We start from the raw sequence: 12399 nt of genomic DNA, 5'->3' as shown, positions 1-12399 counted from the left end.
CAGATGAGATTCAGGCTGTTGCTTGATACTACATAATTCGTGAGTAGAAAGCTCAGATTCAGACCCAGGGGGCCTGAGTCCTCAGCCTACTCCTCACCAACAAGTGAAACCCCAGCACAAGTCAGCATTTTACCATCACCAGTGGGTAGTTCTTTGTGATCCTCTACAGAAGGCTTCAGTTCCCACTTCATCTTGGGTGACCCCAGAGAAATACGTCCGAGTAAGTACCTGAGTTCCCAGTGGAGAGCCTAATGGCATGCTGCCTCTAGAACAACCACAGTGGCCATCCTCAATCCATTATAAATGGTGCACGTGTACAAAATTGTACAGGATAAGCCCTCTAGTGTATACAACCATCAAATAAGTAAAGCAGGGCCAGCCCAACCACCTAAATGTAATTACATTTTATTTATTTAGGAATTCCTGAGAGAAGAGCCTCATGGTGCTGGGCAGAGGACACAGGACTTGGAGAAAATTGCTAGAAGAATCCTGGTGGGCGAGTCCAAGGCCAAGAGCCAGAATGCTCGCCACAGGAGAGGAACATTGCCATTCAGGAGAGACTTGCTAAGTTGCAGGGCCTAGTAGGACCTACTCTGAAAACATGAAGCTGCCGGGGAGTAAAGTCCCTAGATGACAAGGAGCAACACTTGGCAAGCAGAAGCCTGCAGTACCACCACAGAGATGCCGTCTGGTCCCAGTACCTGGGGGAAGGACCACAGAGCCCCAAGTGTCCCAGACCCATACATTTCTCCCAGAAGTCAATCTTCATGCAGTGTGTAGTGAAGGGGGCTTCTTGGGTTCCAGCTTAGGGCTGTCCCATCTCAGGACCCCTAAGCACAAAGAAAAACACCAAAACGTGAATATAAAGAAAAAAAATAAGAAAATCCAAGTATCCTGGAATGTCTTTCTTCAAATTCCTACTTGGAAGGCTCCTGGGGATCTTCCTCGTCAGAATCCTAATTATAGAAAGTCTCATTCTGTGTTATGTGATTTATTTAAAGTCCTGTCTTTCCCCAAGAATAAAATCCAGGTTTTGAAGCACCTCTCAAAACAATTTATTCTTCTCTCCTGACTAACTGCTTTGGCCAGCAATCGTGGATTTATATAGTACATTATGCCAAAGCAAAACACTCTAATAACTTAATCAAACATTTAAAATCCAGCTCACAGCCACATACATACAGAAGCACTTCTCACATACAGAAACACTTCTTAACAGTTCTCTCATTAGGCATCAATTACCTTTTGTTATTCCAAATCTCCACATGTTGGAGACACAGACACACATATACACAGAGAGAGAAAGAGAGGTGAAGAGACCAAAAGACCCTACAGAGGGAAGGAGGCAAGAGGAAAGAGCAAGCGTGAGAGAAACACAGACACAACCATTTTGAGATCCAAAACTTGACTGACATTAACACCAAGACTCAGAACAATTTTTGTTACACTTTGAAATATGGAAAATTATCCCTCTGCTATTTTGTCAAAGTTCTAGCCAAGAAATAGTATATAAAGAATCAAACAAATGAAACTAACCTTTTTTCTTTTTATTTAATCTTCAAGGCATGGAGGAGAAAAAGTGAGGCCCAATACAAGCACAGGTTGCATCCTTTCCCACCAAAGATGATAGATGGGAACAATGCACAGAGTTTTGTTTTCATTTTGGAGTGCTTTCCTAGGTACACACTTCCTGACAATGCCCTCACTCCTATCAGACAGGAAATACTATGGAGTTCATTTTAGACAGAAAAGAAGAAACACCTCAACAACTGTTGCTGGGAAAACAAGGAATGAATGTCGATATGGTGTGTACAAGGGTACTCCAAAGCCTTCATAGAAAATTGAATGAAAAGAAGCTCATTTTGGTCAAACAACAACAACAAAAACTAAAAATCCATATGTGGGGGAGGTCTTGGAAAAGTGCATAGGAAATGTTTCTTATGAATTCACTGCTTATGGATTTAAAAGTTTTTGCACCAAATTAAACTCCTATTTTCAGCCCGTCTTCTTCGAACTTTCTGAAGTACCCTCACCATGTATGGCATGGGGTAGTCAGCTTTCTAAGACATGGGGAAAAGACGTAGAGAGCAAACACGTGGTGATTCAGCTTATGCACTGAAGTAAATTCTTCTCTTCTGGCCCATGAGGAGGAGGAGGGAGGGACAAAGCTAAGTCCATGGAGGGATCATTGGGAAGGCCACTGCATGAAGCTCTTGCCGTGAAGAATCTCCCAAGAGCATCCAGAACTGGGTAAAAGCAGCCACGGCACAAGGGCAGCTAGCTTGTAACTGAACCTATGTCTATACACTCAGCAAAGCCTCAGCGAACAGGAGGAGAAGGAACAGGCAAAGACAAGAAACGTAAGGTGCAGAGGATCCTACACTCTTTTCAATTAACCTGCATCCACAACAAGCCTGGATTAAGGGACACAAATCTCATCTTCCCTCTGCGTCTTGGGCCTCATGTGCTACTCCCAGTGTGAGTACTGTATCAGGGGAGGATGCTCAAGTATAAAATACTGTCCTTCCCCCAGGGGCCAGCATTGAGGCAAGCAGATTAAGCTGTGGTCTACAATGCTAGCATCCCATTTGGACACTGGTTTGAGTCCTGGCAGCTCCACTTCTGGCCCAACTTTCTGTTCATGTGCCTGGAGAAAGTAGTAGAAAATGGTCAGCTACACCACCCACAAGGGAAACTCAGAGGACGCCTGGCTCATCCAGCCCAGGTCTTTGCAGCCACTTAGGGTGAAAGATCTCCGTGTCTTCTTTTCTCTGTAACTCTGTCAAATATATAAATCTTTCTTAAAAATGCCCCTGTATACCTCATTTGTATGAGGTTCAACTGTTGATTACATTGAATATCTTCCATTTTTATCTTCCATGTTAACCTTAGAAACAAGCTGCTCTTTAAAAGGCACCTCCACTCAACATGATTAGCCTCACTGAACACGATGGAGGGGTATATGTATCTCAAAACTATTAAGAATCTTGCCGAGGACTCATGGCTGCTAAGTGAAATTAGAAGATTCATAGAGGGTTAAGTCCAGGTCTCTCCTAACTCTACTACGGGTGCTCTTAATTTCTAAAACACCAGGCTCATATCTCCTGAACACTCTAAGTTAGCAGATCCGAGGGCTTAGGGAAGCTTCAGAGGGTAGACCTGAGTGTTCTCGCCCTAACGCAACCATCTCCATCAAACTACTCATCATTATGAGTCTCCTATTTGACTTTTAAGACTGGGGTCAAGGGATGCCTCCTCACTGAAGCCTTCCGAGACTGCACCAGAAGTGACCACTTCCTCTGGGTTCTTAAGGATCAAGCACCTGTTGTGCAGAGAGGGGTGTGTTCCATGTATTCCCAGCACAGACTGAGCACCCTGAGAGCAAAGAGTCCATTTACTTTGTCAAAAACTATCTAGTACTGAAACATTTCCAGATTGGTTGGGCAGTTGAACTACCAAGGATCAGTTGAAGGAATTTTGCATGTTGGTGCTGGGGGGACAAGCAGGGTTCTTTCCATGGGGAACAAAAGAACTCTGGCAGCAACGTACTAGAATACACAGGTCATAGTTAGTCAGTAAATCTGTAATTTAATATTACTAGTTTTCATATGTAATGAAAGAGTAAACATGAACTCTGAATTAGCACTAAGAATAGTTTTCATTTTAACTCTTTGGGGAAAACACTATCACCCAGGCAACCTAAACTTTTAGCCCTGGCAGCCTACATTAAAGTTACATAGATGTCAAACTTACTGTCAGTCTGCTTTCCAAGATCTCAGTCTCCTTCCAGCTCATTCAGTAGGTGAGAATTCCTCTTCCTAGCATCTAAATTCAGAATAGCCCTGTGTCCAAGTCTCAGCCTGGGCTGATTTTAACTTTCTGAGCCTCAGATTCCTTTTTATCTGTGAGAGGGACATCTAGCTTTGAACTTTGAAAAAATACATATTTATAAATCATGTTTCCCTCAAAATGTAAGCACATAGGAAAGGAGAACTGTGTTTGCAGAGTTGAAATAGCTACACTTCAGTTTCAACAATTATTCAATTTTGCTCTGGTTGCTTTATTTTATTTTCTTTAAATAATCATTTGACAGAAAATAATAAATCCCAGGACAGTTGATCTCTAAATATTGTGGAATGCATCTCAAAAAATGCAGGACATTCATAGTCATCATTTCTTAATATTACCTGACATGCTTAAAGTTTTCCACTTATCATAAACTTTGATTTTATATTTTCTTTTCTTTTCCTCCAAGGCTTCAATTGTAGGCATGCACAAAATGTACTTTTCCATTTTTTAAGTCTTTTAAGAATAAATTATTAAAATGCACATATCAAAATTATGTGACTTGAAGATTTTTTGCCCAGTAACCTCTAAACTGACCCATAAACAGATGATGACACAGCCCAGAAGTCCTTACTTTCCCTTTCATTCCCACTTCTCCACCAAACATGACACTGAGTTTTAATTCCATACATTGGGCTGGCCTGTTCCTGTAATTTCGATAAGAGGAATCAGGTCTGGCCTTTGTCACCTACTACATTTCTTAGATGTATTATGTATCTGTGTGTGTGTGTGTGTGTGTGTGTGTGTGTGTGTGTGTGTGTGTGCCAGTGTGCCCTGTTGTTTTTGTTTCCTGTCAGTAGATTTCATCACAACTTGTCTATCACCCCGGCGTCAGTGAGCATTTGGCTTGTTTCCAGTCTGAAGCAGGTACATGTTTGCCTCCAATCGACACTGACGGTATCGGAGCCTAACTGCACCAATTATTTCCACAAACTCTGTAGATGCTTTCACACCCTCACAAATGTTTGATGTAGTAAATTTCAGCCATTCAGATGCCAGCGTGGTATTTGTCATTTTGGTTTTATATTATGTATTCCTATAGATCAAAGAAATTCTAAGAACGTTTCATCTAATAATCAGCCATGTAGATAAACTGTCTCATGAAATACCTGTTCAAAACACTTATTTTTTTTCTACTGTGTAATTTGTCTGGTTGATAAGTAGGAATTACTTCTAAATTGCCAACAAAAATCTTTTTTTGCTAACATGACATGCACTCGCAATATCCTCACTCACTCTGTGACAAGATTTTTTTCATTTACTTAATAATAAACAAGGGGTCTTCAACGTGTCCATATAAAATCAGTGTTATGAAAAAGCCATACATGTGGATTTCAAATATTTTACATCAAAATAAGTTTATCTTTTAATTCTACTTTCCATGAAGTCTTTAAAGTACCATCTCATCTTTGGATACACGAAGTTATTTAAGAACTCAATTTACCGGGGCCTGGCGCAATAGCCTTGAACGTGCCGGGATCCCATGTGGGCACTGGTTTGTGTTCCATTTGCTCCACTTCATTTCCGGTTTCCTGCTTCTGGCCTGGGAAAACAGTCAATGACAGCCCAGGGCCTTAGGACTCTGCACCCACATGGGAGACCCAGAAGAACTCATGGCTATTGGCCTTGGATCAGCTCAGCGCTGGCCCTTGCAGCCACTTGGGGAGTGGACCGCTAGACGGAAGATATTTCTCTCTGTCTCTCCTCCTTTCTATAAAGCTGGCTTTCCAAGAAAAATAAATAAATTTCTAAAAAAAAAAAAACCCAGAAAGTTCAATTTGTTTATTTTTTTTTCACTAAGTGTAGTGCTTTCTATTCCCTAAGAAACATCATCCACCCAAGACACTGAGAACATCCTATTGTTTTTCACAAGTGTTATTTATCACCTACTTTGAAATCTACAATCCACTTATAACAGGATCTGTGAATGGTATGAAGAAGGGGTCAGGACAATACACATCCTGTACAGATCTCCCATCACCAGCACAACTGATGAGACAAAGCATCCATTCCATGCAGTCACCTTTGCCAAAACCAAGTGTTCTTTTGTGTCAATCCATCTTGGCTCCTCTTGGGCAACTGTGTTTCTATATAAATTCTCAAATCATCTCAAAAAGTCCCCAAGCAACAAGCTGGCTGGCACATATTTTTTTTTTCTGGATTGCATTAAATCCATCTATATAACTTTGGGGAGAATGACCATTTTTGCTATATTGAATGTCAATCCATGAACATAATACACCTCTCACGTGTCAGTCCTCTGTAATCTCTTGTCAAGCGTGGTTGTCATTTTCTCTGTAAAGGTCATGCACGTGTTTCATTAGACTTATTTCTGGGAAGCTGATTTTTTTTGCGTGTCATTGTTCTCCAACAGCATTTTAAGAATATTCCTAATCATTGCAAGTATATAAAAATTGAGTTGTTTTTTTTTTTTTGGTACCTTGACCTAATGTTTAATAAGCTAAAGCAGGGACTCATTTAAAAATCCTGTTAGTTCATTTTGTAATTTTCATGTACTCTGTCATGGTATATGTCAACAATGACATTTATATGGTATCCACCTCAATTTAAAAAAAAAATTTCAGAGGGAAGAAAGGAAGAAGAGGGTTCTTTGAAAGAAATTTTCAAGAGGAAGGAAAGGGAGAAGAGAGCAAGAGAGGTGTGGAGGGAGAGAGAGGAGAGAGAGACAGATTACCCTAACCTCCCACAATGGCCAAGGCTAGGACAAGCCAAGGTCAGCAGCAGGAAATTCAATGTAAGTCTCCTTGCAGGTGGCAGGGACCTAACTGCTTGAGCTACCACTTGTTTTGCCTCCCAAGATGTTCAACAGCAGGAATCTGGGATCAGAAGTTGAACCAAGACTCAAAGCCAGGCCCTGTGACATGGGATGTGGGTATTGCAACTGGCTTCTAAATTGCAGGTCAGACACCTAGCCCTATTCCAATCTGTACACTCATCCTTTCCTTTGTTCTTCTGGTGGCTGCTTCCTTCCCTTCCTTCCTTCCTTTATAAAAATTGCATTTTTTTTTGTATCACTGCCAGGTTAAGGATCTCTAATACACTGCTGAGTAAGTCATGATGGCAAATTTCTAGTTCTGTAAGAAGGAAAATTCTCAGTTTTTCATTGTTAATCATGTTTGTTGTAGGATTTTTGTTAAATAGGTCTCTATTTTAATTTTAACATGTCAAATGCTTTCAAATCATGAATTAGTGTTGAATCTTATTAAATACTTTTTGTCTGCATATATGGGGAAAATGATTTTTCTCACTTATCCCATTAATTTGATGAATTTTACATTGTTACTTTTAAAACAAGAAAAGCTCATATCTTGTTCATGTCACAGTCAAATGCATGTTGGTAGAGAATACACAACACTGCCACTCTCACTCTGTGGATTTCCAAATGCTAGCCACATGTGCCCATCCACTTCCAGTGAATCTGGGAATTGTGCCCTGCAACAATCCCTATGCTAATATTATTTTATTGCATATCTTTGGCACGATTTGGGGGAAGTAATTCATGGTAACCTTGATATCTGGATTCTTATTTTTTAATTTTTATTTTTAATTATTTATTTGAACGGCAGAGCAACAAGAGAGAGAATGTTCCACCTACTAGCTCATTTCCCAAATGGCTACCTTTGGCTGGGCCAAGGCCAGCCTGAAGCCATGATTCTGGAACTCCTAGGTGGTACTACTCTCTGGCACATTAGCAGAAAGCTGCACTGGAAATGCAGAGTAGCCACAGCTGAAACAGGCACTGCAATGGGGATGAAGGTGTCGCAAGTGATTGCTTAACCCACTATATTGGTCCCTACTATCTGGTTTCTTGAATGTCCACCACAGTCTGTAGTCATTCCATGTGAACACCATATAGGTGCCAGTTCAAGTTCAGCTGCTTTACTTTTGATCCAGCTCCCTGTTAATGGCATGAGAAGGACAGCAGAGGTTGGCACTTGCCACCCATGTGAGAGACCAGGATGAAGCCCCTGACTCCTCACTACTGGCTGGCTCAGCCCTGGTCATTGCGGCCATCAGACAAGTGAATTAGCAGATGGAAGATCTCTCTCTCTCTTGCTTGCTCACTCAGTTTCCTTGCCTCTGTCCCTGTTTATATCTCTATAACTCTACATTTCAAATAAATAATCTTTTTTAAAAATAGTTACTTGGCTTTGGCATAAAAAAGTACACCAAGAATCTAGTTTTCTTTTAAGTCTCCGATTGAATGCCTAAGGAATTTTTGTTCTTTATAATTAGATTTTGTTAGAATACAGTTGGTTCTGACTCTTCAGGGTCTGTTTCTCTAGGCATTCACCGTCTCTTCAAGACATAATTTCAAATTAGATTGTAAAAAGATTTTCTTGAACAAAAGTAATTATCTGTGTTATTAATTTTGTCTTATTCCATGCTTCAGTTTTCTTCATCAGGGATTCTCATAAATGTGTCATAAATTGATTTGTCCAACTCACATATCTGTCATTTTCTTTTAAATCTTTTTTTAAAACTTTGTGTAACCTTTTTTTAAAATTCATCTTCATCTTTAATTTCTCTTAAACATTATTCATTACATTTATTTGTTCCTGGGTCCCACCAAATTGATATGTGTATGTTTGTGGTTTTTTTTATTTTATCTTTTTATTTTATTTTATTTTTATTATTTTTTTATTGGAAAGGCAGATATACAGAGAGGAGAGACAGAGAGGAAGATCTTCCGTCTGATGATTCACTCCCCAAGTGAGCACAATGGCCGATGCTATGCCGATCCGAAGCCAGGAGCCTCTTCTGGGTCTCCCAGCAGGTGCAGGGTCCCAAAGCTTTGGGCTGTCCTCGACTGCTTTCCCGGGCCACAGGCAGGGAGCTGGAAGGGAAGTGGGGCTGCCAGGATAGAACCGGCGCCCATATGGGATCCCGGGTGTGCAAGGTGAGGACCTTAACCACTGCGCCACCGCGCCGGGCCCTTGTTTGTGTTTTTTTTTAATAAAAATATTTATTTTGCTCATAAATCTAAGTTTCAGCAAACTAAAAAAACTTAAACTTTTTAAATATTAGAATAGACTTAGATATAGATAGAAGCTGGGAAGACAGTAAGAGGATATCCCACACCCAATTTCCATATTAATAACATTCCATATAAGTATATTACATGATAAAGCACTGTTGATCTTAAGTATCAAATATTGGTAACATTTTATCAGACTTCCTCAGATTTTGCCAATAACCTTTTTATGATTTCAGGCTCCCACGCAGGGGATCCACATGGCCAACTGTCATGCTGTCCTGTCCTCTCAAGTTCCTTGTAGCTGTGGCACTTTCTCTCACCCTCACTGGTGTTTTTTTTTTTTCCTCCTCATGATTAGACTAGAATTACCTTTGGGCGTGTGGGAAGGATTACAGATGTAAAGGACCATTTTCATTTCACCACCTCCAAGGTAGCTATTGTCAAGACAATTCATCTCGGACGTGGACCTAGATTCCCTAACTGAGGCAGTGTGCCTGAGATTTCTTCTCTGTAGAGTTCCTCCTTCCCCTCCGGATGTGTTCCCTTTGAAGGAAGTCAATACGAGATGCCCGCATTTAGAGGACAAGCGGGAGAGATGCTCTACCTCCTTCCTACACAACACGATGTTTACAATTTCTCTGTTGGGTATGTCGGGTCTTCTTATTCAGTTCTAGATTCAATCATTTATTCCTATTAATCTGTATCCATATGGACTCACAGAAAATGCTTTTAGATTTTGATTATATATTAATACTAATTTATTTTATTGCTCTAATTATTTTAGCTATGCCCATTAAGAGCTCTCTTAACTTGTTCCTATTTCCCTTTGACATTATTTTCCAGATTGTGGATATTTCTGGATATTTTAAAAAATACATATATTTCAATTTTTAATCAAGGCATACTAATTCCACCTATTTATGGGAGTGCTACGTGTACAAGGTACAGTAATTAGATCAGGGTAACTGGCATAGCCATCACCTCATTTATCATTTCTTTGGGTTTAAAAATTCAAAATCCCTCTCCTATTTATGTTGAACTAAGCAATTGTTGTCCTTCATAACTGTTTTTCTCCAAGCACTTCCCGTATGGCACAACATATCTAGAACCAACCATTTTTCCAAGATTCCTTACTTCCTTTGTCCTGGAGAATAGCTTTAGAAGCCAAGATCTGAGGTCCACTGATCCCTCAGTATTGCTGTTTCAGGACCTCTTGCTGATAGAACTATGTAATATTTGCATACTAACTCTTGCATAGATACATATGAGGAAATATTTTGATGCACTTATCCTTAATTTACTTTTGCAAGAGTTTTTGAAAAGTCCTTGTATATATCCTTCTATATCTAGTCATCTGTATTAGGTTCAACATGAGCTACTATGGCTACCTTCCACTCTAATGTATCACCACACCCATCAATCTAGACCTCTATTGCTTGTCTCTAACCACGCACTTGAACAGTGATCAAACTATCCCCGCAGTCCACTGGCCACTGTCCAATGGCAGTATTCACATATGATTTCTGTGTTGTTAATTAACAGCCCCCATGGGAAAAATTTAGCAACAACACAATAGTTCTTGTATGCTGTTCCTTTTGCCCTTTATTCATCTGCAAAGCTACGTGGGTCAGCATACTTTCTCCATCCCTTCCAGCAAAGTTAATGAATAGACATTCCACACAGTCTGCACTACATTCTGGGATCCCCAGATTCACTCAGTGATTTTTGTTTTGGTTTATTTCACATATAGTTCATTTTTTTTCCTGCTATAAAATTCTACGAGTTTAGATAAATAATAAATGCATATGTCATACAGCTACCAATTCAGTAAAATGCACCTTAGTCTAGAAGTCCTCACACCCAGCTCTGCTCCAACTATTCGACCTTCTACCTCTTTCCTGAACTCCTAGAAATCACTCACCTGGATTGTATTAGATAATTATCTTTGTAAGAAGATGTTAAGGACAGGTGTTGTGACATTATCAATAAAGCCACCATCTGCAAGGCCAGTATTACCAGTTCGTGTCAGTTACAGTGAGTCTCAAAACTGCATCATGTAATTCTGACAAGTACATTCTCCTATGGTACAATATTGGCAGTTTTATTTCAAAATGACTCCTTACATTTCTAAATTCTTGAGTTGTTCAATCCTCCTTTCCAATCCTACTTTTCTTTAATCATCTAATTTTTGAGTTTTAAAAGTTCAAATTTACAATGTTCTATGGTTTATTAGATATTCAGTTTTTACAGGTAGTCCTGAGTTACCGCATTACAATTTTCAACTGTTTTGTAGGCATCTTTTTTGTAAGTTTTCATTGTTTCCACGGAGGTTATTACATATTGTATTCTTTTTAGATTTTTCTTATAAAAATCCTTTCATGAGCTTCCATCAAACATTCCTCTGGTTGCTTGGCTCTTTAGTGGCCTAAATTCTCCTGTAGTTTCAAGAAAGAGGGTGAGGGTGTGAGGGTGGTAAAGCACAGGACTGCATGGCTTCATTGTTGAATGCCACCAAACCTTAAAATAAAAAAGAAATAATCCCAATTTTTCTTAAAACATTACAAAAAATGCAAGAGAGGGAATCCTCCCAAATGCCTTCCATCACCTTAATTCCCAAACTAGAAAAAGATACACCAAAGAAAGATAACTGTATACCAGTCACCCGAACCATGTGGAATCTATCCAAGGTATGCAGGCAATGGCTCACACACACAAATCAATAGATGTGATATTTCACATTAGCAAATGGAAAAATAACAGCATTATGATTTCCTCAATAGAATGCACAGAAAGCATTTGATAAATGCAACATCCTTTCATGGTGAAAACCATAAGCCAATTGGCTACAGAAGAAACAAACCTTGACACAAGCAAAGCAATATATCACAAATGCACAGCGGCAGCAGGTTGAAAGCGGAAAAGCTGCACGAATTTTCACTAGTACCTGCAGCTCGACAAGGATACCCATGGTCACTAGTACTACCTTTTTTATTATAAAATTTCATCTTCTATTTGTATAAAGCAGACAGATTTCACATGAAGCACAATACAGACTGAGGCTCTTGGTAACACTTCCCACCTTACCCTCTCTGCACTCACCTTCCTCCCATTACTTTTTTTTATCTTCTCCTAGTTTTACAGCAGTACACTTTCATTCTCTTCACAATCACAGATTGAACACTCTGTTAGGTAAAGATACCAATATATGACAAGTATAAAATGATAATAACAAAGGCAGTTCTGGAAGTTTTAGCCAGAGCCATCAGGCAAGAAAAAGAAGTCAAAGGGATACAAATGGGAAGGAGGGAAATCAAGCGATCCCTGTCTTCAGATGATACCATTCTTTACGACGGGGATGGGAAGGCTCCACTAAGAGATTATAAAAGTTGCAGGATATAAAATCAACAGACAAAAATTAAAAGGACTTGTATACACAAAGAATATCATAGCTGAGAAAGAACTTGTAAGATCAGTTTCATTCACAAAAACTATTAAAAATGTAAATACCTTAGAATAAATTTAATGAAGGGCATGAGGATTTCTACTTATAAAAC

At 39.5% G+C, this 12399-nt stretch overlaps 1 protein-coding gene across 2 annotated transcripts in view; it reads right to left on the bottom strand.

Annotated features, from left to right (window-relative positions):
- Positions 1-12399, bottom strand: part of SLIT3 (slit guidance ligand 3) — a 586046-nt gene that overhangs the window by 514311 nt on the left and 59336 nt on the right. The window lies entirely within an intron of this gene.

Source organism: Ochotona curzoniae, unplaced genomic scaffold (assembly GCF_017591425.1).
Source record: "Ochotona curzoniae isolate NIBS_2020 unplaced genomic scaffold, NIBS_Ocur_1.0 contig_1, whole genome shotgun sequence".
Classification (NCBI taxonomy): domain Eukaryota; kingdom Metazoa; phylum Chordata; class Mammalia; order Lagomorpha; family Ochotonidae; genus Ochotona; species Ochotona curzoniae.
The sequence above is the reverse complement of the archived record's forward strand: the minus strand, read 5'-3'. Positions and strand labels throughout refer to the sequence as shown.